The sequence below is a fragment of the Megascapheus bottae genome, chromosome 20, assembly GCF_031878675.1.
Source record: "Megascapheus bottae isolate mThoBot1 chromosome 20, mThoBot2.hap1, whole genome shotgun sequence".
Lineage (NCBI taxonomy): Eukaryota > Metazoa > Chordata > Mammalia > Rodentia > Geomyidae > Megascapheus > Megascapheus bottae.
The window spans coordinates 24,307,289-24,333,703 of NC_143528.1; the positions used below are offsets into that span (position 1 = coordinate 24,307,289).

General features: G+C 33.5%; 1 long non-coding RNA gene and 1 pseudogene across 1 annotated transcript in view; both read left to right on the top strand.

Moving 5' to 3' along the window:
- LOC150049289 (uncharacterized) overlaps positions 1-25,739 on the top strand; it is a 51,477-nt gene extending 25,738 nt beyond the window's left edge. The window contains exons 2-5 of the long non-coding RNA XR_016538977.1: positions 6,586-6,637; positions 9,370-9,448; positions 20,326-20,408; positions 22,619-25,739. This is a non-coding gene — a long non-coding RNA (uncharacterized LOC150049289). The remainder of the gene's footprint in view (positions 1-6,585; positions 6,638-9,369; positions 9,449-20,325; positions 20,409-22,618) is intronic.
- On the top strand, positions 15,970-16,608 carry LOC150049290 (securin pseudogene; annotated as a pseudogene).
- Positions 25,740-26,415: the final 676 nt, after the last annotated feature.

The window sequence follows — 26,415 nt, forward strand, 5'->3', positions numbered from 1 at the left end:
TTTTCTATGATTCACTGGAAATAAGAGTCTCCCAGACTTTCCTGCCATGGCTGTCTTTGAACCACAATCCTCAGCTCTCTACAGCCTGCATAGGATTACAGGTGTGATCGAACTTCCTCTAAGCCAATCTATTATTTCTTACATTACTCCTCATTTTTATTATACAGATGTTGTCCAGAACTGTCTAAGGGATTTATCTCTTGTATTCTAGTGACTAGAATGAGATTGTGAATTAGTGGCACAAAGCCATATGTACTCGACATTTTATGTAGAATACAGAGCTTAAATCTGAAATAGCACTGTTGATATGGACCTTGATCATCTGACAGAGTTGTGTTTTCCAACATTCTCTGTGAAATTACTCCGTATTGTCCATTTCTATACTATCTTCTTTAGAAGAAATTCTCTAAAAGCAGCACAATATATTTCTGGGTCATGAGGCAAAGTATGACATATTCAAGTCATATTGATATAAATAAATGAATAAGTAAAGAGGACAAAGGAAACTTGTGAATGAAGAATAATTCAAATAATATGTAGAGCTTCTGCTTGCTTAAGGAGAGTGATTCCCACCCCCTCCCCTCATTTTAAAGGTGATATACAGAGTGGTTTGAGTAGTATAGGTGAGGTAATGAGTACAATTTTTTGTAGAACATTGATACCCTTCTCTTTTTATCCCACTATCCCTACGCCTGACTTTCTTCTCTACTCCCCCCCTCAAATTGTGAAGTTTATCTCAAATAAAGTGTCTTGTAAGTATTGCTGCTTTACCATTTCACCCTTGTCTCACAGTTGGGGATATTACTCGGAAATATTCTCAGCAATTTTTGACATAAATTTTCAGGATATGAGAGACTGGCTGTAGAATGTTTTAATCATATGCCTACAAAAATAATCTACAATTAAAAAGAACCATTGAATGCGCCTTTGACTCTCTATTTGCAAGTGATTGTGTAGAAAATTTATGAAAAATTAATTGCAAAAGTGGTTTGAAAAGATTTTTATTTTATGTAAACGCATGTGCTTTCGAAATTCTTTAGGAAAGAAATGAGAAAAATATAAAGCTTACAAATTACTAAATAATAGTGTCAATGACAAAATACTTGAACATCATTTCAGTGACAGGAATAGAATTTTAGAGCTTGCAAAACATCACTGATAAAAGTTTCCTTAATTTATTCTTACTCTGATATATTAGCTCTCATAATTACACAATTTCATACATATTATGCATTTTTAATTTGTTTATGCTTCTGAAAGCATGAACATGTATGAACATAAGTGTATGTATATCTCAGAGATATGAGTCACTATTAGTTTATTCTAAATATTTGAATATTACCTAGAATATTTATTGAAAACAGTTAACTGTGGGAATATTGCATCATAAATGGAGAGTTATAAAACAGTGATTCCTTAAAAGAACAAATTACTCCTTTTGAACAATGAAATATTTCTGACCAAGAGGGATATTTAAATAATGTTCTTTAAGATTTAAAGAAGATATCTAAGAAGATTATTAGAAAAAGAATTTATGTTACATCTTCAACAAAATCTCTTAGTGCCAATCCATGCTTGAATGGATTGTTCTCACATTTTATTTTATGACAAAGAAGGACATACATTTAAATTCCCCTAAAATTTAAAATGTATGATTTATTATTTTGGATAATTCCAAGCATTTCGTTTATTGCTGTTTGGAAATTTATATGAAGACACAAATACATTTGTCATATGTAGGGTTTATAATTTGTTTAAGACATGACAAAGCTATGCTGTCAAATACTTAAATAAATCTTGACAGTAGAAGCAATATGGTACACTTTTAGAAAATGAAAACATTCAGGTTTAGGTGAAAGTTACCTTCAGTTCCCTTCACCTTGCACGGTGAAAGAGGATAAGAAAAAAAATAGTAGTCTCTTAGGCCTCTAATGTTTATAAGTTCAGATTTTGTGTACTCAGGTTTTTTTTTTTCCCTAAATGACATAAACTTGCTCAAAACATCATCCAGGAACACATTTTCTCTCACAAGAGACTTTTTAATTAACAGTCACATCTGTGCTATTTCACTATATTTTTGCAAAGCTAGCAACAACTTAAACCACATTATTAAATTATGAAAAAATTGTCTAAATCTCAGTGGACTTGTTTAGTATTTCAAGAGTCAGAAGTACTGACCCCTTGCCTCTCATGTCTGAGCTTGAATTACTTAAATTTTTTCATAATGATGTTATTAAATATTTAATGGTGTAATGTTTTGAACATCTTTCAAATATAAATGGCATTAAAAATTAACCTACTTAAACTATTAAAGGTTACCTGAGTAAAGTTGATTAGAAATCTGTTTGAAATCTCTTTAAAGTAGCTCTACTGCTAAAGGGTGCCTTTTTAAAAAATGAGTAACCCACAAATAAATATTTAATTTTAAATAAAATATATATTAAACAATGAGTATCTAAAATCAATGTGCTGAAATGGCAATTTGTGAAAAGTTAAAATGTAAATGTAAAATGTAAAATGATTTTTTGCTAAATTGCAGTATTAAGTTCTATATATGCTATGTACAGTGTATATATAATATAAACATATGTTATTTCAAGCATATATTAGATATATATACTAAATATGCTATATACAATATATGTACTTCATTATGCAGATGTTACATATATACATATATACATATTTATATGTGTATGTGTATATACAGTTTAGATGTATTGTTTCTCAATTTGCTCTGGAACTGTGTAGTCCAGGCTGGCTTCAACTTATAGTCTTTCTTCTTCAACCTCCAGAGTGCTGGTATAGTTAATTTGATGTGACTTCTTATATAATAATAATAGTCACTGACCTAATTATTACATAGCTTTACATTTTTGCATAAGACCAAATGGATACTTTAACAATGCATTTTCATAGCCTTTTTTTCCTATCTTTTATTTACTTTTCATTTTATACATTATTTTTCCAGTCATTAACTTAAAATATTAGACGAGGTTTTATTTAAAGAATTCAAAACACTTTCATGAGTTCATATGTAATATTTGATTAAAATATTTTTGAAATGAAACAAATGTTGAATATTTATGTATTTATTTTAATATAATTGAATTAACATTTTTTTTCTGTAGTTAGTAAGCCTGTTGTGTTGTGTAATTTTTTATCTTTTGAATATATAAACATGAGCATTTATTTTAAAAATACGTTTTCACATGGAAAAACATTTTAATGTATGTCAAGAATTTTAAATCATTTCATAGAAACTTGTTGAAACTTTATTCAATTTTAAATGACATGCAAATCTAAGAAATAATTACAATTAATTTTATGGAAAATAATGCCTAATTTTTTTAAAAAAGGTGTTTTTGTAAGTAATTTTGAATAATACAACTTAATTTTTTTATATCATTAGAGGTCAGGAAAAGCTGATTTAACTTGAAAACTCTTACCCTTTCTTGAGTGGAAATTGAAAAATATATCAGACAACCCCCTTGACTTAATGATTTGTATGATTTGTATGAAACTTTTGATAATATTGTTAATGTCCAAATAAAAAGAAAAGGGACAATAGATTGTGTGGTTCTCCAACTTGGAAGGATGAAATGTTACGTTTCTAACTGATATTCTTTAATCCATTTTACACAAAGTCTGAACAATTATACTGTCTACAGGGCAAAACTACATGAACTTCGACACTGACACTTCTTTTTCTTCCTTGTGAAATGCTTCATTTAAATTAAACTTTCTATTTATGTATTCATTAAATCAACCTCCACAATGTTTTATTATGTCTAGACACATATTACAAATTTTTTATTGAGATGAATTATGCAACATCATGTCTCGCTTCTTGGAGAATTGCAAATTTCTTATATGCCATATAATTAAGATTAGGACAATCGAAATCAATCTCATCTTTAAAATGAAAGACATTTCAAAGTAACCTGAGGCAGGGGGAAAGTAAGAAAGAAATTAGCCTTAGATATTAAGACCAAAACAAAGCAAAACAAAAGCAAGAGAATGTCAAAGCATGTCCTCTCCTTGAGGTAGCAAAGAAACAAGAAATGCTCCAGGTGCCATTTTAATATATATGTAGTTGATTAAGCATGATGGAATGGAAATGTATGAGAGATATGGAAAAGCAAAGCCACCAAACATTTTACAAAATGAATGGGAAACTTGCTTGAAAAATTAGAAAATTTCAGAATGTTTATTGGAATCCCTGAATTGTGACTGAATGCAAAGGGAATCCTTTTTTTTTTTTTTTTACAAAGGTAAAAAGTCTTGGTGATTGTAGGATTAATGCAGAATTAGAGTAGGAGGGTAAATATATTCTGGGAGGAGAAACTTTAAATAATCAAGGTTTTATTAGGACTGCTGAACTCTTTTGTATCTAGGGGAAATAAAATAAACAGTAAATGATTTGAAGTTATAACGGTAGGGCTGAAAGCAAAGTGGTTAATAAGTGAAATAAAGTGGCATGATAAAAAATAACTAAAGAGAAGTAGAGCCAAGAATCATTTTAGCTATAGTTATGGCAGGCAGTAGGTATGTATAAAAGCCAACTTATATTTTTAATGGAAAAACTTCTATAGAGATCAGAATCACCTGACAGAAAATAAAACAATATGGATTAATTTTGTGAGAATTAAATAATAATGAATCATAAATTGGCACAATACTAGGGACACTGACATGAGATATGTTTCTAGTACTAATGCAGCTTTTAATCATTGTTATCACTGCTTTCAATATCTATGGGAAGGATTTGACTAAAGATTAGTTTCACGTGTTCAACATTTAATTCTTCTTAATGATATTTTTTTTTATCACTGGTACCCACTTGGTTGAAATAGTTTGATCTTTTACAAAGCAAACTAGAATCAAGCCCATCTTACTTTTTGTGTTTGCCATTAACCAAGACTTAAAAGTCTCTCATGCTTTCTAGAAGTTGTCTTTCATCTTTTGGGACCCAGCCCAGTGTGGTCTATATAGTATTTTACACCTCCCAGACATCTTCTGAAGGTATTGTACCTTGACTCATTGCTCGCTTCAGCAGGCTTGTAAGGTATTTCCAGACTACTCTGCTTGGACCAGAGAGTCAAGTTATTTTCTTTGTCTGCATAAACAGTTTTACCTTTTCAATTTATTTTCCTATAGCTTGTTCAATGCTTCTTTTTTATAACAATTATTTTATTAAAATGGATTCCTTTTCTCAGCCTGGAGTTAATTTATAAACAACTGTGGACTCATTACTCCATCATTAACATCAGGAGACTCTTAATTTTGTGTTCAGCCATTTGGCTATAGACACACTAATTGCAGTATTTATTCTTCTAGTTGTTTAAGCATCTCTTCAATGTGAAAAAAACACATTAGATTATCTATGTGGAAATATCTTCCAGGTATATATATACTAATGTGGACAAATAATGATTAAATCAAACTGTTTTTGGATCGACTAGGTATATCATTTCTCCAATAGGTGTTTTCATGGGAAACTCAATGTATTTTCTGTATTTTCTTCTAACATGGTGATGTAAGGGACCGAACAACATTTTATTAACTTTTTCAGCTCACAGGGTTTCCATCAAAGCTAGTGTTTAGTATGTGAGAACTAAGGGATAAGGAATTTTTTAACTTTGGATGATGCTTTAATATTAATCACATTTCCATTGCTGGGGTTTATTTAATGTCGCAATTAAGTTGCTGTTAAGTGTACTAATAGTATTCCGGAGATAGAAAAGCAATATTTTCTGAATGTACCTGGTAGGTGATCAGAGAGCCATGAAAGTTCTCTGAAAACTAGATCATTACATTGACCCCTGTAATCTTCTACTATGTAATTGCAGTAATTGTTAAGTATTCCATGTACACAAATATATACTGGATTATAATTTTTTTCTTAATTATTAATAGCCATATGAAAATTTTCCAATAATAATGTCAATGGCTAAACAGGCAGCCAATTATATTTATGGCACACAAAAATAACACTGAAGAAACACTAACATTAAATTATTTGTTTTTAATTCAGTGAAAATAATATAAAAGATGGAATATCATGAGTTGACATATCTTCTAAAGCATTTTCTTAATTTCTAATTCATTTTATTTTTCTTTTTCTCATTGTTTTATAATTGAAATTACAGAATCACCAAGATACCAATGTAATGATTTCATTAACATAAGCAGAATGATCCAAGATGCTAATATATCACAAATAAATCTAATTAAATTAATGAGAGGAGGGAGGAGTTTTAGAAAAGCAAATGCGTAAACTTGATAAAATGGAAGTGTTGTTTATGCATGGGGTCAGTATTATTTCCTCATAGTCAACATACAATGACATTATTTAATTTAACATTGTATTAGGAAGATTTTACAGCAAGTTTTCACTTTAACACTAATGTCTATGTTATTGAAATAGTCTCTCTCCAGATATAAAACTTCATTTAAGGGACAGGAGATGTATTTGAGTGCCAGTAATGAGGCTTTAACTCCCTCCCTCTCTCTCTCTCTCTCTCTCTCTCTCTCTCTCTCTCTCTCTCTCTCTCTCTCTCTCTCTGCATATTTTGCTCACAGCTGGCAAGCTACATCTTGAGACATACCTTCATACCTCGAGTCCAGCTTTACTGTAAGTTAATTGAAGCTGAGAATCTTGTGATTATGTTTCCTTTTGTTAGCCTTGAATTGTGATCTTCAGATATCAATCATCTGAGTGGTTCATGAATAAGCCACTGATATCCAAGCTGATGGGAAATTTTAAATGAATTTGATTTATACACTAAGGAACATGAAAGATTAGCCATTTCACTCAGAAATAAGTGTTATGGTAATATATAGTGATTTCTATTTGTAGAAGAATATTGCTGTTCTTCACATAGAATAATTCAGTATTTCCATGAGCTGAAAAAATTTTACAATGACTCTATGTCTTTGTATGTGTGCATGTGTTAGCAAGTAAAGAACAGTGCAATATGAAATTTTCAGATAAAAACACACACACATATAGTCAAAATAAGGGACAAAAATATATTCAATTTAACAGCTTGATTTATATGAAATATTTGCTAATTTGGTATGCTATTTAGTTCCAATTTAATTCTTCTATGAGCCTGCAACTGGTAAAGATCCGTATTCCAATATTTTCATCCAACTGGAAATTTTATTGAATATAGTATATTCTACTGTTTTCTGCACTATAAAAATATTCAGAAAATCTGGCAGCTAAACTAGTACACATTGATTTTCTTAGCATTGTTTTTATATTTTGGAAGAAATGTTGTACTAAATATTGATGAAACAAATTCATACATTGGTAATACCCTAACAATACTAAACCTGCAAAACCCATCTGGCATATATTTTATTAGCTGGTTTTTATTATTCTAGCACTTACATGTTCTAGTATTATCTTTTGCTGTCTCTTCTTTTCCTGTCTTTCCTTTTTGCTTGCATCATAACATGTAAAGATATTTCAAGACATTTATTTTCATAATGCATATGATTCATTAACTCTAAAATATTTAAGATATTGCTTAGAATGTAGTGGTTTTAGTTATCAATTGAGGTTAAAATATAACTAGAAATTAATTAGGCAATAAACTCAGAAATAAAAGCTTAGTTAGCATCATTTATTTGCATAGCTAATTTTTAATTAATGACTACTTTAGACAGACTAATTTTAGTTCTAAGAAGGGTATTACAGGGCTTCAATTTTTGTTTTATAAAATTATGTCAACTTATTTGCTTCATTATATTATATATATATATAATATATATCATATTTTATTACTTCCCTTCCCTCTCCTTCCATCCCTTGCCCTCCCCGTCCTTTCCTTTCCCTTCCCTTCCTTTTTTTTTTTTTTTGTCGGTGTTGGAGCTCGAACTCTAGGCCTGGGAACTGACTCTGAGCTCTTCACCTTCAGTTTATTGCCCTACCCCTTGAACCACAGAGTCACTTCTGGATTTTGGTGGTTAATTGGAGACAAGAGTCTCACCGACTTTAGTGTCCGGGGTGGCTTTGAACCATAATACTCAGATCTCAGTCTCCTGAGTAGGTAGGATTGCAGGCATGAGCCACTGTGCCTGGCAATTTTTTCTAATTTCATGCTTAGTAGCTATTTCAAAAATACATGAGTTTACAATACTACACTTTGAGATAATAAATGGTATTTTGCATTTATTACATTTGTATATATCCTTTTTTCTGATCATTTGTCAGACTTCTTGCATGTACTTATTTCAGTGGTCACAAATCAGATATCTTTAATGCATTTAATTACTTACTTTATGTATTTTTTGAATTCCTTAGAGATGTCTTGAAATGTGGATTTGATGATGTTTCATCCTGAAATAGGGAGATGGTAATTTATGAACAAATTTATATTATTTTCCAATAACAAATTTCTAAATTTTCAAAACTGTAACCTTTATTGTGTTTTCTGGCTTAATCTTCTTTCTAATATTCATTTTCTTACACATTAATTCCTATTTAGCAAATATTCAGGTTATTTATTACCTATCATAAGAATGAATGATATATAAGGCTGCATGTTTAAATATATTCATATGTCAAATTAGGAAATAAGGTAAAGCAAAACAGACTATATGTGCAGAAGTATTTCTCTCTGTAATGATTTAGTCAAGGCAACGCAAAATATAATCAAAAGCAGACACACAAAAAAATGGCATTTGTTAAGATTCCTATTGATATACTTGGAAATAATTTAAAGATCTCAATGCTTTATTAATGGGTTTTAGAGTTAATAGAAAATTCGCCAAACAGAAAAGTAAATAATTAGTGAGCATATGAGAAAGAGCTCACCCTGTACAATCATAAAGGTGCAAATTAATACAATAAAAAGGTAGAACTGAAAATCTACAAGATATACCTGAAAAGCTGAACAATATGAAGTCCCAGAAAAGACACAAAATTTGCAAAATTTTGCTGGTGCAGCCAATTCAAAGCCATTCTCTAGCAAAGTTAAAAACACCAGTGAGAAGTTTCTCTTTCTTAGAATACATTCCATACAGATGTGTATGCTTGTGCACTACAGATCTACACAGAAATGTCTGAAATAACATTACCTAAACTATCAATCCAGAAAAGAATTCAAATGTCCATTCGCGTGTGCATTCTGTGTATCTTAGAATAGCCCTCTGTACTGGAATATATATTGTAGAGCTACTGTAGCAGCAATCATTGAGTAACAAAACAAAGAAGCTCAGCTAAAGGTTGTTGTAGTGACATGTATGTACTGTCAACACAACTCAGGAAGCTGATCTAGAAAAGTTGTGACTTTAAGGCCAGTCTGAGCTGTTTACAGAAGTGTCAAACATTGAAACAATTTAATATTGTTTCAGATTTTCATATCTGTGCCATGTAACACAAGATCTACATGACTGACACATGATTATTGAGGACATAAATAGTATAGTCTGGGTAAGTAAGAACTGAGATATTTACTTATATTTATTTTTAATCCTGTTTAAAGGTAAATATTTGCATTTAATTTGTTTTTGCATATCCATAATTTTGTATGACTGTTTCATAATCAAATCATCCATTCTGTAAAATAACACTGCGTATTTCAAGTTTAAGCTTTTCTGAATATTATTGTTCTACGCTGCTTTTTATTTCTTTAAGGAAAAGTGTGCACACATTAATGCCAAGTACTTATAGGCTCCAGAGCTAACATAAACCTCAAGTTCAGTTCCATCAAATCATTCTCAAATTTGTTCTACTTCCTAGTTCAGCAACAGACAGAATAACAGCTACTCAGGAAACAAAAAGAAGGTTTGTTGTGAGAATCAGTCTGGGGAAGGGCAGGGAAGAAAAGGCTGGGAAAGAGAGAGATAGGAAAGAAGGAAGGAAGGAAGGAAGAAAAGAAGAAAGGAAAAAGGAAGGAAGGAAGGAAGAAAGGAAGGAAGGAAGGAAGGGAGGGAGGGAGGGAGGGAGGGAGGGAGGGAGGAGAGAATGGGAGGAAAGGAGGGAAGAAAGGAAGAGAGGTTGTACCACATTATACTTTTATTGGTAGTACATGTACATTCCAATTCTTTCATATCCTCATTGTATTGTCTTTTTTTTAGAGCATCTTCCCACATTCAATGCGACTGGCACTGTGTCTTTCCCCTAAGTAGTCATAACCTCACTAAAATCAAAGGAAATTATTAGAAAAAAGTGACATTTAAAAAAAAATGCTTCCACAGTGTATTTCAAACCATGAAGGGTGTGAAGGAAGCTGGAAAGTTCCAGAGTCAATAAATGCACAGCAAATTAATTATTAAACATTATTTAGTAATCTTGATGGTAACAAACAGTAACTGTACCTTACATAAAGACTAAGCAACTCTGTGTAAAGTTCTATTTAAGAATGGTGCTATATTTATGTACAACCAAAAAGCCAGATACCAATAAATAATATGAAATCTTTTTATGTGTGTGTGTGAGTCATGGGGCTTGAACTCTGGGCCTGGGCACTGTCCCTGAGCTCTTCAGCTCAAGAATACCACACTACTCTTGAGCCACAGCCCCATTCCCCATTTTCTAGTGATTAATTGGAGATAAGTCTCTTGGCTTTGTAGTGCTGGGGTTGGCTTTGAATCATAATCCTCAGGGCTCAGCCTCCTGAGTAGCTAGGATTACAGGCTTGAGCCAAGCATCTGGATAATAATATGAAATCTTAATATACAATATCTGGGTATTTTGATTTCAATTTTGTTCAAAAAGTAACTAAGAAAGCATTTTATATATCTTTTTGAAGCAATTTGTAGATATCCTTTTGAAGGTCTAATAATTAAATCTAACAATATTAAAATTTTGGCTAATATAAACAGTGGTTGAACTTTAAAAAAATAAAGTTATTATATATCAAGAAAGAAGTAAATTTATATTCTCCAAATTCTAGTGTGACAGATCACTAAATACTTAAAGGTCTCTTTGTGGACTGAAAGAGATTAAAAGGAACTGCTGCATTTGCATTGATACTCTTGTGATTGACTCACTGTGACAAACAGGAAATGAGATTTTTACAAATCACAATATCAAAGCAACTACTTTGTCTGTCCCAAAATGTACAGTAGGTAACACAATTCAAGGTAAGGCTTCTTTTTGAGACAGAAACATCACTTGCATTTTATCAATGCAAAAAAAAATAATTTCAATAGAGTTGATCTCCATGAATATATTTCCTTTCACACATTACCAAGGTCAAAGGAATTTTGACATGAGTTGTACATTCGTGCTAGTTATACAGCTTGAGCCTATATGCTATATCAGGTTATTTGTTTTTTTTTTTCTTTGTCATCTTCCTAGGCTTATTTTCATGTACCTAAAGCCTTAGATTAATGGACTAAGATTTCCTAGCACTCAAAACATAACCAAACATTAATTTAGATTGTTCACTGCATAAGAACACTGAGAATCCAAGCATAAGCTATTTCTGATGTTTATTGTAGTTAAAAGTACACATTGATAAGATTCATGGTAGAATTTACAAACAGTGTCTTCAAGAAATGCAAAAGGTAACATCCACTGTTGAAAATAAAAATATTAAGTATTAATAATCGTGAAATTCATGATTGCATAAATTATAGACAGTAAAATTCCTAGTTGATTCATTTTTAAATATCCTGAAGTTTTAGTGATTTTTGGTTTATTTTTAAAAATATTCACTGGACAAAAATTAAAATAAAAAATCTTCACTGAAGATATTCTTCCATAAATTATCACTCTAATGATTCTGGCTAAAGAAACCAGATTTGCACTTTGACAAGTAAGAATCACAAATTGTTATGCATCAAAGATTTTTAATGTCAAACTATTAATTTTATTTATTTATTTTGTCTCAGACCAGGAATTTGAACTCAGTGCTTGGGTATTTTCTTCAAGCTTTTTGTTGTTTAAGACTGGAACTGTTATGGGGTCAAGAGGAGGGGATTCTACATCCCTCCAGGTGGGGATTCCATGTCCCACCAGAGTCCACCACACAGAGACAGTCTCATATAAAAAGGTGAATTTATTGGGGAATAGATGGAGAACTGACTAGCCAGGGGAAATAGATGATGAACTGACCAGCCAGGGACACAGTGCAGACTTGGAAGCTGACACTGTGACTCCCAGCGGCTCTCACACTGGGTTTTTAAGGGCAAAACCCATGCGGTCGAACCTGGCCACACAGGTGGCCAATGGGATAGTTACATACACAGAGGGACCATTGCCAGCTCCGGTCACACACAGGTAGCCAATAGGGTTACAGCCCAGTGTTTGAATTTACCTATCACCTTAGTTGGAGTTGGCGTGCAAATTGGGAAGGTTTCCATGCAAAGCAGGCCCATCCCATCCAAGCGGATATCCCTCCTCATGGGGGATGGGAAGAGGTCAAGGTTGCCCTTCCCTAGAAGGGCAAAGGTGGCTGGGCTGTACCAGATATCCCTCCTCATGTGGGGTGGGGTGGTCAAGGTGTCTGGGCTGTACCATTGTCGACCTTCCATAATGGGGCGAGGAACTCTTAGGCATTCCAGATGGCACCAGTCTCTGCTCTCCTTAATACTTCTTGCTCCCCTTAACACTCCCTGCTCCCCTTAACTGAACCACAATTTCACTTCTGGGTTTTTGGTGTTTACCTAGAAATAAGAGTTTCACAGACTTTCCTGTTTGGCTGACTTCAAGCATAAATCCTCAGATTTCACCCTCCCAAGCAGTTAAAAAGTATAGATGTGACTGGCGACTGGATGAGTCAAATTATATTTTTGATGGTTCTAGGGCTTAAACTCAGTTACCAGACAGTGTCTTTGAGCTTTTGTGTTCAGGGCTAGTGCTCTACAACTTGAGCCACAATTTCATTTCCAGCCTTCTGGACATTATTGGACATAGGAGTCTCGTAGATAGTCCTGCTCAAGCTAGCAAAAAAACTGTGACCCTCAAATCACAGTTTACTGAGTGGCTAGTTTCATAAGCATGAGCCACTTGTGCCTAGCTGAATCAAGTATTTTTAAGTATAAAGTAACTAAGTACATCTGCTTTGATCTTCAACAAACTAATATTTTGCTTTCCTGAAACCTCTCATTCACTTTAACAAAGATGTCTTTCCCAATATTCAATGAATACCATGACATTCATTAGCATAATGTAGGATTTTAAAATAATAGTTTCAGATCTATTAAAGGCAAATTAATTAAAATAGATGCTAAAATATATATAATGTGGAACTTGGGCCCCCAAATCTTACAACGTTGTGAAATAAAATACCATTAGAACTTAAACCGACAACAGCTTAAGGTTCACCGGACCTCTGTGAAAGGGATGAGGAAGTTGGTGATTTATCAAATTAACGCAGCAGTAGATTAACACTCATTAGTAGGCTGTTATTCACTGGGGGCATTTGTCTCTCCAGTTTATATCAGACACAGAGTCACTGACGTGAATTTTCAAATAATTTACACTTGTACAAAGTGGAGATAGAAACTGACCAGGAACCAGTAAGACTCAGGACAGATTTCTGGTAATTTTGACACACCTGGTCCGGAAGCAAACTGGGGTTTTATTTTATTAGAAAATAATACCCTAGGACAATTTTTATGTTGGAGAACCCTTGTGTTGACATCCTCCGTTTGAAAACACTGTATGAATTAAGAGAATGGAAAATAAACAGTGGGTTTGTGGAAGAATTTCTGTCATAACTCACTTGCGCTTCAAATGTAGAGGCAATGGCTAAACGAATTTCTCATAAAGTCTATAGTGAGTAGCATTTAGTAATATAGATGATGATGATGATGATGATGACGATGATAATTGTTAGTTTTCAATCGTGGGGCTTGAAATCTGTGCTTGAGCACTGCCCTTGAGCTCTTCAGCTCAAGTCTATCGCTCTAACACTTTATCCACAGCATCACTCCAGTTTTCTGGTTATTTGAAATTGGACAAGGAAGGGGGGGGAAACCAAGAGGAGGTCCCTGTTCGGGCGCCAGTTGCCGGGGCCAGCCGGCAGCAAACCAGGGTTTGCAGATTGGGATTCCTGAAATAGGGGCAAGGACTAGGAAAAATTAAAAGGGAGACAAACAGATGGAGTTCGGGAGGACTACAGCCCAAGTCAGCAGTCCAAGAAGGCTGTGAGCTCCAGACTGCCGCCTAAGACTCCTCTTTATTTTTAGTTTCGACCTTAAATACTCTTCTTAAAACTAGGGAACTGCCAGAGGCTACATTCATACAAAATAGTAAACAAGTCACATATAGGACAAATGAGAAAGGATTAACATTGCTTAAAGTCATCCTGATAAGAACTGATTAACATTGCTTAAAGTTATCCAGATAAGAACTGATTGACATTGCTTAAAGTTATCCTGATAAGAGTTACTTCCTTGTGTATACAGTTGTGTAGGTCCAAGGTCAGGTCCAAGGTCATTGACCCCACAGTCGGTCCCCAACATCTCCCCCATCTTTCTTTTAAAAGATGCGGACTTGCTTGTCTTAGGTTGGGTGGATCGCTGACTCTGCCTTACCCGTCATGGGGAACTTCTTCAGATCAAGCTGAAGGCCCTGTCTTAGGTTCGTCAGAGAGCATCCCCTTTTATCCCATCCTTGATTGCAATTTCTCTCGGGGGGGAAATTCATCCATCTGGGGCTTAGATCTGCGGAGTTGTTCAATTGGTGACTGTTGCAGATGTGACCATTGGACGGGTACTGGCCATAGGTGTTGATTTGTTCGCAGCCATAGCTTCAGTTGTCACTTTACTTGGAGTAGAAACAGCAGGAGTTGGCTTGATACTGGCTGTTGGTGGATCTGAAGTGCTGGCAATTCCTCGTTCTTCAGAAGCTGCAGTAGTTTTCAACGTGATCTGTCTCTGCTGTTCTGGGACCTTACTAGTAGGTTCTTGAGGCTCTTTTCTCTGCTCTAAGTGCCTCCCTTGATGCTCTCGGAGTTCTCTCTCCAATCTACTGATTCGACCTTCTTAATGGGACTTAAGAGCTGTCATACGAACATCAAGTTCATTTTTTTTTGATGATCTAATGTTCCATTCTCCCCCCTCTTTAAAACAATGCAAGAATTCAAACCTAAATTATTTTCTTGATTAAACCTTGAACATGTTCACTCACTCATTCACACACATTCATACTCAAAGATTTTAAAGTGCACAAAATTAATATTGGCCGTTCATTTTCCGGAAGTTTGTGTCAAGAGAGCTTTGCCAATTTTACTCTTGCAGGTGAGAACCAGGTTCAAAACAAAACTTTAGAAAAACCATAAGGATCCATATTTAAAACTGGTACCAATTTCAAAGACAAAACTGGACAAGAAAAAATATGTAACATGAACAAAACAAAGAAATAGAGACTTTTGCACTTAACACAAAAACATGAATTCAGGTCTTTTCCCCGTTACTGGATGCATTACTGGAGGGTTGGGGGGTGAAGGTCCAGTGAGTTGCTGCTTGGATGACCACTGTCACTCTCCACAATCCAAACATAGCGTTCGGGCAGCCAGCGGACATCATTTTCTTCCAGTGAGAAAACACATACATGCCCTCTACCCCAGGTTAGAATAGGATCTGGTCCGTGCCAAGCACCAGTTAGGGGATCCTTCCATTTGTGTCATACTATTTGGCCTAATGTCTCTAGATTTTGTTCTATTGTAAATCTCTGCTAGGAGAGCCCAAGGTAATGGGGACCAAGACATGTGAAAGGGTATCAATATCTGTGAATTAATGCACCTTCTATCTGGCAAATATCATGTAACCCTTTTATTAATTACAATTTTAAAAAAAGAACTTAAAAAAAAAGAAGCTCATAAACTTTCTTGTGCCTGAACTGGTTTTAAATCAAGACACTCAGTTCTCATCTTCCTGCATGGCTTAAGATTACAGCCATGAGCCACCCAGCACCCAGCCATAGAATTTTTAACCTTAGAAGTCAATAGCCGTAGACAAACTATCCTGGAGCATGTGTCTTATACCTAGAAATCAAGGATGGCTACTCTGATCTTTGTTGACATAGAAAATGGACAACCAGGCACCTGTATGGCTTTATGGAGGGCCTGAAGCTGGAGTCCAGGCCTGTTAAGGCATCAGATGGGCGAATTCAGGTTTCAATATCCTGGGATGGGAAAGTCTTCAGTGCTCCACTGGCCTTATCTGAAACTGCCAGGAAGGCTTTGGGAATGGTTAACAGAGCTACAGAGAAACCAGGGAAGACTAATGAGCCCATCCAACAAAAGCAGTTAAACTTCACTGTCAAAAAGATGACAGAGAAGACTGAAAGCATCAAGCTCTGTCCCTGCCTCGAGGACGCCTACCCAGAAATAGAAAAATGCTTCCCCTTCAACCCTGTAGACTTCCAGAGTTTTGACCTGCTTGTAGAACACCAGATCGCCCACCTGCCCCCGATTGGAGTGCCTCTCCTGGTCCTAGAGGAGAAGCAGGGACTGGGGACACTGCTGCAGTTGGGTTCTCTCTCACTGATAAAGAAGCCAGGTCCTGCATGAGAATCTGATCTGTCTGTAGCAGTCTCCCTCCAGCATTCTCTCTTCCCTGGATGTCCAGCTGCCTCCTGAGTGTTATGATATGGGTACTTCAAGTTCTTACTGCACTGTGGTTTGTGTGTATTAATAAAGAGATTTTTGTTGTTGTTTTCTCTCTCTCTCTCTCTCTCATATATATATATATATATATATATATATATATATATATATATTGTGGTTGTCTATTTGGTGATAGGACCTTTTTTTTTCTCTTTGTTTTGGGAATTGCCTTTTTTTTGTCTGAGGTAATCAACTAGTGAAATTGTCATTATAAGAAACACTGTGGTCAATGTCTGAGCCACTGGAAAAACAAAAACTATGTCCCAGAACAGAATGATCGGATATATTTTAATCAGTTTTTCAGGTTCAGACAGAAGCTATTTTCTACTAAAGATTACTGATAGTAAGATATAATTTATTTTAGACCTTCTGTGCCCTATTTGTATGATTGAATAAAACATCCATCTTCACCTCCAAGAGACCAGAATCTGTAGAAGGTTGTATCCAAAACCATCCATGTAAAGATACCACCGGAAATTAGATAAAACTTGGCATTATTTGTTAAACACTTAGAATGCTTCAGCTATAAGATCCTATCAGATTCCTTGAAAGACAGTTGATCTACACATGTGAATGTGCATGTGCCAGTATATTTACCTGTGGTCCCTTTCTGACTTTGGCCTATATTGTGCACAGCAATTTTCATGAATAGGTTCTTCTGATTCTTCATATTTCATATGCTGAAATTCTGATACATATGTGTGTTAGAAAATGGGACTTTGGGGACGTGATTAGATCCCTAGCTTGGAGCGCCTCTGGAATAGATTAATTTCATATAAATGTTCATGAGCAATTCCTTTGCTTCTTCTCACTCAGTTGGAAGGCAGCTGTCGATGAAGAAAGTGACCCTTTGCCAGTTCTGGAATTTGCTAGAATAATGATTTTAAGTTGCTCTATCACTGCTCCGATGAGAATAAAATTTCCATTTTAGCTGCCTGAAAAAACAAAGATTGTACTCTCTGACAAATCATTTTATATAATGTGTGACAAGTTCTACAATGCTTATGCATTAAGCACATAAAATATCTAGCTAAATATACAACCACATTAAACATTTTTTAGGAGGTCAAGCCCATTACAGGAATAATTTCAAGAATATATTTCAATAAGTTGACTCTGCTCTGTGGAAACTGAAATCCTTGTGCAACCAGAGTTTTAGGGATTTAGTTTAGATTTTCTTTTTCTCTTTTTATAAAGGCATTGTAAAAATTATATAAATATTCTATTTGGAATGCTTTTCTAGTGGAACAACAATAATTGGTCTTTGTGGGAATACAATTAAGAAATTAAAATGTACACATGCCAAATCAGTGAAATATAAATGGGCAGAGTTGAAGAATTTTTGCCATTAATCTGCATTAAACCCCATCTTTTATCGAGTTGAGTTATGACCTCATTATTTCAATGTCAAGTTTTTTACTGTTCCACTTTTATGGAGGGACTCTTCATTTCTTCCACCTGATACATTGCTAAATTTGACAATTAGACAACAACATTTACAAAGTTATAATTAAGTTTAATTAATATGTATGAGTGTATTTCTTCCTATTAAAGAGAGAAAATATTGAAATTAGTTTTAGTAGTGTGCCAATCTAATACAGAAATCAGACTTAGGGTTTTGAAATTCTGGCACATTTCGCTTTGTGGAATATTCCAGTGATCAAATAATTTAATGTGGTATATATGCTTAATAGCATTGGAAAGCACAGTGTCCTGGCTTGTTTTAAATCAGCATCAGAGAAGTGCCAACTTGTCACCACTCTTATGCATAAAGCACACTGTAGCTCTTCACACCCCTTTGAGCTCATATCAATCATTTGAAAATAACATTTTTCCCCCCTCAGAATGAGCTGTCACTATCAATTTGAATAGTGGCTGTTGAACTGGAATGCATCCAAACTTTCAGCAAACCATTTGGTTCATTATATCACAAACCAAATGACTTATGAAAACATATTCGTTTCATACTGTTCAAAAGCCAATACGATAATATTCCACAAAGATTTCGATAATCACTGAAGAGTATTCAAATATCGATTTCAATTTCTAGAGTTTTTTCTTCCCAATTTATTAGTAGAACAGATGCCTTTATAAAATAATCAGCTTAAATATTTGTATTCTTAATATTAAACTTACTTGATCCCGAAGTGTTACAAGATTTGGTCATATATGGGATCCCCAATGCTGTCAAAACAACTTTGTAATAATGCCTTGGTTCTTTCCCTGTTACAAAGCAGAAATATACAAGGTGGGAAACATACTGTTCAAGAGAAAGAATATTCATGAAAATACACAGTCTGGATAAAAATGATATTTCTCATTTTAGCACAGAGACCATGATTAGTGTCTCATAAATATCCCATCATGTCAGACTTTTTGGTCTTGTTCCATCTCAATCAGACTCATCTATTGCATTGGCTTCCAATGCCAATTCAGCTGCAGACTTCCTTAGAGAAAAACATCTACAGCCCCTTTTCTAGTTAGGATTATATTTTTTCCCAAATTAGTGCATAACCTTTTTGAACAGTCTATCAATTTCAGTTGTTTATATTAATTGAAATGATTGCTGTTAATTCTTAGGCAAGACGTGTTCTCAATCTTGACAAAGAAATCAAGAAACATGAGATTAAGCATATCCTAGCTTCTAACAGAAATTTACATTTCATATCATGACAGTATTGCCAGTATGAACAAAAGATTGTTCACATTACGACATTTGGTTTGAGAAGTTTCACGCAATTTGTTGGATGACTTTGGGCATAGTATTTCTTTTGTCTGGAGATAAAATGAGGGTAAAACATTGAACTTGTTCCTTTTCATGAGAAGCTATAAAGGTAACACAAGTTAACCAACAAACCTCCTTCTGGTTTGGGATCTATTTGGAAGTCACTTTTGGCCTTTCATGTAGCATTTTTAAATACTGTATTACTTCACAACTTGTTTCCTTCTATTGTTCACTGAATATCTTCATTACCTGTTACCAGTCCTAAATAGGTTATATCTCATTCTCATCTTCCTCAGTTAAATGTTCTTATCTCCAATTTCTTTCAAATATGTGTCATTAATTTAATTACTTTCATGTCTATTGCTTCACCACAGATGTATCTTTTATTTATAAGTACTACATACATAATGAAATGCGTAAGACTTCTCTTTCTGCGCAGTCTATTGTAGATCAGTTAATGAATCTCAGTATATGTCTCCTTTTGGTTCAGTTAATAAGTGCTTTACAGCTTTGTGTTACAAAATTGGGTTGATAGGCATTTACAATGGTTATATCCTCTTCATGCATTGATAACTTTCTTTTTGTAATAAACTTTTAGCTCTCTTTTAAAGTTTTTAACATAAAATCTATTTTTTGATATATTCATCTTACCCTACTTTAGCTCATCTCTCACCATTTACAGCGCATATCTTTCTTTTCCCTTCGCAGTCAAATATGTCTGTCTTTCTGGCCAAAGGCAGTTATATCAACATATTTTTGGACTTTTTTCTTTCCATTTAATCTACTGTTCTTTGACTGAAAAATTTTACCACTGCCATTTTATTATTGGTTGATTGTTTCATAGTTACTATGCTCATTTCTCCCTCTCTTTTTTCATCTTTTGTGATTTTAAGATGTTTGGTACTGCTGTGTTTTCATTTGTTTCCTTTTCTTGTGCAAAGCTCTAAGCCTCTGAGGAGCTAACAAGTAGCACTATTTTAACCACATATGGATGAATAACTACCTCTTTCTCATTTCAAGAACCTTTGAGCAATGTTACATTAATCCATAAAGCCAATCTATCGGAGATTATTTTATTTGGACGCCAAAAAGACATATCTCAGGTAAGGAATGTCAGCCAGGGAAAATGAAATGTGAGGAACTAAAATGATCATGCAGCTACAGCCAAAAGCCAGGGGTGAAAGTATTTTCCTAAGTTGTAATTATGACTTAGGTGTTTCAGTCCAAATTAGGATGGTTGTCTGAAGGCACAAATACTTTTAGGATGCAATATGTAGCCTATTGTAACTTTACAGAAATAATAAACATTTGGTTATCATTTCTAGAAAATCAGCAAAAGCTATTTATTCAATTATTTTGAAATACTGAGTATAGTAAGGGCTAGTGGCCTAGTGGTAGGGTGTTTACCTAGCATGCATAAAGCCCTAGGTTCTATTGCTCAGTAACACAGAAACAGAAAAAGCCAGATTTGGTGATGTGGCTCAAATGGTAGAGCACTAACCTTGAGCACTGAGTGTCTCAGGGGCAGAGTTCTGGCACTGACTTCAAGCCCTAGGATTGACTGACAAATAAACAAACAAACAAAAAATTCTGCAAAACTTGCCATATCGATTCATGTTTGCTTAAGAGTCACAAGATACACAAGATACTATATTATTACATTATGAAAAATAATGAAATGGTTTTGATTTTAGCTAATTTCTAAAATATCATATTTATAAAGAAATTAAATTGCACAGATAATTTTAGTAATATTGCTATATCTAAACAGAATGTTTCATTTTGTCTTACTAAGATAATCTTAGGATGAATATTTGAATAATTAAAATTATTTTATAAGACTTTATTTTGATTGTTCTCTTATATTTAATATCCCAGTATCCCAGTTAAATATGGTATGAGTCTAGAATTATTAACAAATGTATATAGTTCATTTGCATAAGGGCAAACATAAAAGCAAGTAATATTATTACCCAGGCAGGACTTCATTGCAAATTTAGAATTAAAACTTTTATATCCAATTGTAAGTGACATTCAAATTTCTATTATTATGAGGTAGTTTGATGGTGCTATAAATTATCCCTTTCAATCATAAGTTTGACTAGTTAACATGTTCAGGGAGCATTTTCCTTTGATATTTCTAAATTTCTATAATATCAATGCATATGTTTAAAAAATCCATTACTTATGACTAATAACAATATCAATTCTGATTTATGATAATTATTTTTCTATATCTATTTTATTTTATTAGATTTACAATTAGGTCACTATCATAAATCATGTATCTACGTTTAATTGTCTCTTATTTCTAATTTATTCTGCTATTTTGCTATAGTAGTTCATAGAAGCATTGTATTTTATTTCTCAAAGGCGTGCTTTAAAAAAATACCATATGCCATGTGGTCTCTACCATACAGAGAATTGAAACAAAAAAAAGTTTATATGAGTATAAAATGGGGGATATTTGGAAGTGAGATACAGTGGCAGTAGAGAGACTGAAAGAAGAGACAGCGGGATTGAATGTGATAAAATTACTTTATATGTATGCAGGAAAACAGAATAATAGAACTTTTCAATGTCTCTCTCTCTCTCTGTATATATATATATATATATATATATATATATATATATATATATATATATCATTAACATTAAGCTGGGCACCAGTGTTCCCACCTGTAGTCTTATCTACTCAGGAGGCTGAGATCTCAGGTTGGTAGTTTGAAAGCCAGTCTAGACAGAAATGTCCCTGTGAGGCTTTTATCTCCAATTAACCACCGGGAGTGTAGTTGTGGCTTAATCGACAGCGGACACTACCTTTGAGCACAAAGAGGCACAGGGACAGCACAAGGCCTTTAGTTTGAGCCCCACAACCACAACACCAACAACAAAAATAACAAAATGCTGTTAGTGGTACAAAGAGATTATAATTCCTGAAGTCAGGTTATGAGTACAACACATGTCGAAAAGTGTTTCCTCTTCTATCATTCCCCCTATTTTCCCCAATTCAAGCTACTTAATTCTGTTTTTTTACAAAATGTGTACCCTGGATGTTCATAATGTACACTCAACATTTGTTTTGTGAGAACTATTTATCCTTGGGACACTTTTGGAGAGTAGAGTCCTGTGAGTTTTGAAATGATTGTTGTTGGTCCAATCTGATCTGTATTTTCCAAATTATTGGTAATTTACACTAGATATTTTCAGATATCAACCCCACATAAAAGATACATTTCTTTGTATTTATAGTTTCTTCAAAATGTCTGCAATTTTTCTAAACTAATTTTTGTTTTGTTTTGTTTTCTTTCAGCTTTTCTCCCTGAATATGTATTCCTTCATATGAGGAAGAGTATAAAAACACAGAATTAAATTGCCCTATGTTTTTCAGAAGACTGCATTTTTACAGCCATTTAGAGCTCTTTAACCACTTTGGTTATGTTCTCCTTGCCATTTTTTCCCCCAAAGCCACAGATGTCAATTTCTCCTCATCTGTTGCTGAGAATCTAACTGACACCCTGCAGGCTGCATAGCATGCATTCCATCTCACACTGGATCATCTGAGTGAGAAAGAAAATGCTAAACATTTTAACTTCTCTTTGACTCCTATACTAACAATTTCATACTTTGTAAGCCATCATTTCTCATGTCAAATTTTCAGTGTTGTGTAATTCATACATGTATAGGTCTTCTTTTGGCTTTGGGGAAAATCTCAAAACAGAGAAAGAGTCATTACTTTTTAAAAAGTAATTTATAATATGAAATTATATTATTCAAAGGCTTTTAATTAGGAGGCAATAATAAAAATATGATGAAAGCACTAAGTACAATATTTTTTAAAAAATAAAATTTACAAAAAATTAAAATTTAGTTTAGTGATAGTTTGGGATGGAGTTTAGTGATAGTTTGGGATGATCAAATAAATAATAATTTACTAAAATGCATATTGTTTGATTACTGTGCTTCTCTGTAAACAGAAAATAACATTTATCTCAACATTATAGTATTCTTTAAGCAATTAATGAAACTTTGCTAGGATTTACAAAAGTGCATCATTTGCAGTCATCCTACTTTATTTAATGCCAACCTTCTGTATATACTTTCAGCTTCAGCAACATAATTATTTCATAATTTAGGGAACCATTAAGTTTAAGGAAAGACATAAACTCACATACAACTGACAGGGTTTGAATTTTATCTTATTTATAAATTATATGTATATATGTATATATATGCGTATGTATGATATATCATATATAGATAGATCTCTTGCTTACCTCTTTTGATCTGAGATTGAAGTAATACGATATATTTCAAATGCAGTATAATTAACTGGTGTAGCAGTTTTAATGGTCTTTTGACCAAATTGTAAATCTTTTCCAAGGGGAACAGGTAATAATTATAACAGAAACACTTTCTGATCTGCCCACATTTAATCTCCTATTACTTAAGAGAAGATAATTCATATTTTACTAATATATTGAGAACAAAATAAGTAGAAGTGTGAAGGCCTGTTTCTCATACATCTTTCAGTCATTGTAATAGCTACATGAAATCTATGTCAGTACTATCAATAAAATTCCTTTATAGTAAACTAGTGCTTTGGATCATTGGTCTATTAATCAAAAGAATTCTCAAGCAAGTTTGCAAATTATTGATTTAAAAATTTTGGAACCAGACTTCTTAGGATCAAGTCCTTTATCTCCATTTTGCTCAATACCATAAATTACCTGTATTTTGACTAACAGATTTATTTAAAATTGCTTTCCAAACTGATACTATTTCAAGAGTTGTAATGCAAATTACATGCTAAAACATCTACTGCATTAGACTAAGGCCCAGTCTTAATATACTATATGTATTACTAAGTCTATTTAATTGTATTATTGTTAATCACCTGATATTTGTGGTCACTAAGATAATTGTCAATACATTTTCTTTGTCAACATTATAAATCCTTGCAGAAAATGTATAGTTTTGAACATATGAATTCAAATATTCTTTATTATTTTTCAAAAATCCAAAAATACATAGAATGTATTATTTGAAAATAAACAAACTGAAAATTCTCTACCACATTTTGATTCACAGAACCTCTAAGAAATAAATCATGCAATAGATGAACACAAAATTAGATATCTCATTAAATTCCTGCTATGCATTAATGGCTTCAATAGCTTAAAGATGTTATTAGAGAGTTTTAATGTACTATGGATTAATTCCATGTAATTATTTTACCTTAAAGCTTTGTCAAATCATATTATTCTATTGCATATTTACTTAAAATAATGACTTTTTAACTTAATTCATATAAGCTTTACACATGTATAATTTAAAATCATTTGAGCATCTGTCTTAGCAATTTCATTTAAGTCTTTATGTTTTATACTTATGTTACAGATGGCTAAAGAAATGAAGAGCCCACAAGGACCATTTCAGTTTTCTGGTCACTGCTCTATCATGTTCAATCCCCGTGGCTCTTCTGCTTTCTTTATTTTGTTTCTGGCAGTCTTGTGTAAATTGGAGTGTTCCTATTCTCATCTTCTCATTCCCTTACTGTCATAACAATCCCATTTTGTATTGGAAATTGGTCTTCTCTGAGGCTTAAATATTGTTTTATGTTCTTTATAGTTTCTATATTCTAAATGAAAACTAAGATTTATGATGCCCTGGAGAGACCACTGGTTTCAGTCCTTCAAAGAAAGATGTTACATTAAAGACAGTCTTGGTAACCCTGCAGTGTGTCAAAGCACTTTATGAAGTATTAACTATGCTGGAAAGACAGATAACAGCATGCTTAGTTGTGAAACTGACAATTATTATATATAGTAACATCATATTATGAATATTCACAACATTTCTTAAATTACTCTTTATTTTTTAACACAGGTTTCAATACTACACCTTCCCTAGAATGAATTCCCTCTCTCACATCAGTACTTAAAGCATTCCCTGTGTATCACTGCACAGAAAGTGCTGAATAACCTCAAGGGAATTCATCTGTTGTCTTGTAGAAGAATCTGTCTTTGAGGATAAATGTGAAACATTAATAAATTCCACAGGATGCTGTATAAATTGCATTTCCATCAAAAGCAAAACAACCATTATTTCTAAAGTTTATTTTCAAGTATTACTTTTACTCTATTTTCTGAAACTTCAACTAGAGTAGTTCATGAAACAACTTCCACTAAATCCATCTATTTAAGGTCAACTCAAGAGATGCTGTCATTTTAATCAGTAGGTATAGCTCATTTCCTTTTCTTTTTTTTTTTTTTTGCCAGCTTGAAGGTGATGAATCTAGGATCTTTCAAGGTCATTTTTTGATAATGCTTCCATACACGAGTAGCTTTTGAAATACTGTAATCATTCCATCCATAAATTAGCCATACTACTTCAAAATAAAGCATTTTCTGTAATCCAGCACAGCACTGTGTTTTATTCTGCTGCCACAAACTAAATTGGTAATGTCTGAAAATTCCAAGTATGACCTCAGAGAATGGGAGAGAGTACTGGGTGAATTCTCACAAGCATACTATTTGATCATGCAACTGCTAGTATGAAACAAAATACATTTCCTAGATATGATGTAGTCCTCAATCAACACTGTCCTCAATTACAGAAACCCACTAATGCCCATTACGGAAGGTAATGGGTGTATGTGGAGTCCTGAGAACATGCATCATCCAGTTCCTTCACAGTATTTTTTGAGTAAATGAATGAACAAACCAGGTAATATTTACTGTTTGCTTCTCTCATAATTTAGCCCTTATGTAATTATGCCATGTGTAAGAAGAGCATACTAAATCATTCAGGTGGATTTGGGGGTTAATCATATTTTGGGTGCCAAAGAAAAGTAACATTGGCATGGTTATTAGCTATTTGGGCAATACCAATCCCCACTTGCTCTCTCATCTCAGTCAGAGGGGGGGGGGGGTTTGAGGCAAAAGGCATCCTGAATAGTTGAATTAGTCCTGGTTTACGGTGTCCTTGTAAGGTTCTGTAGTAAGTTAGACAGTGTGACATGATCTCAGGATTGCATAGAAATGTGTTTCGTACAATAGGTAAGAAGAACAAAACAGTAGAAATTAAGAAGGAAAGGATAGGATCAAA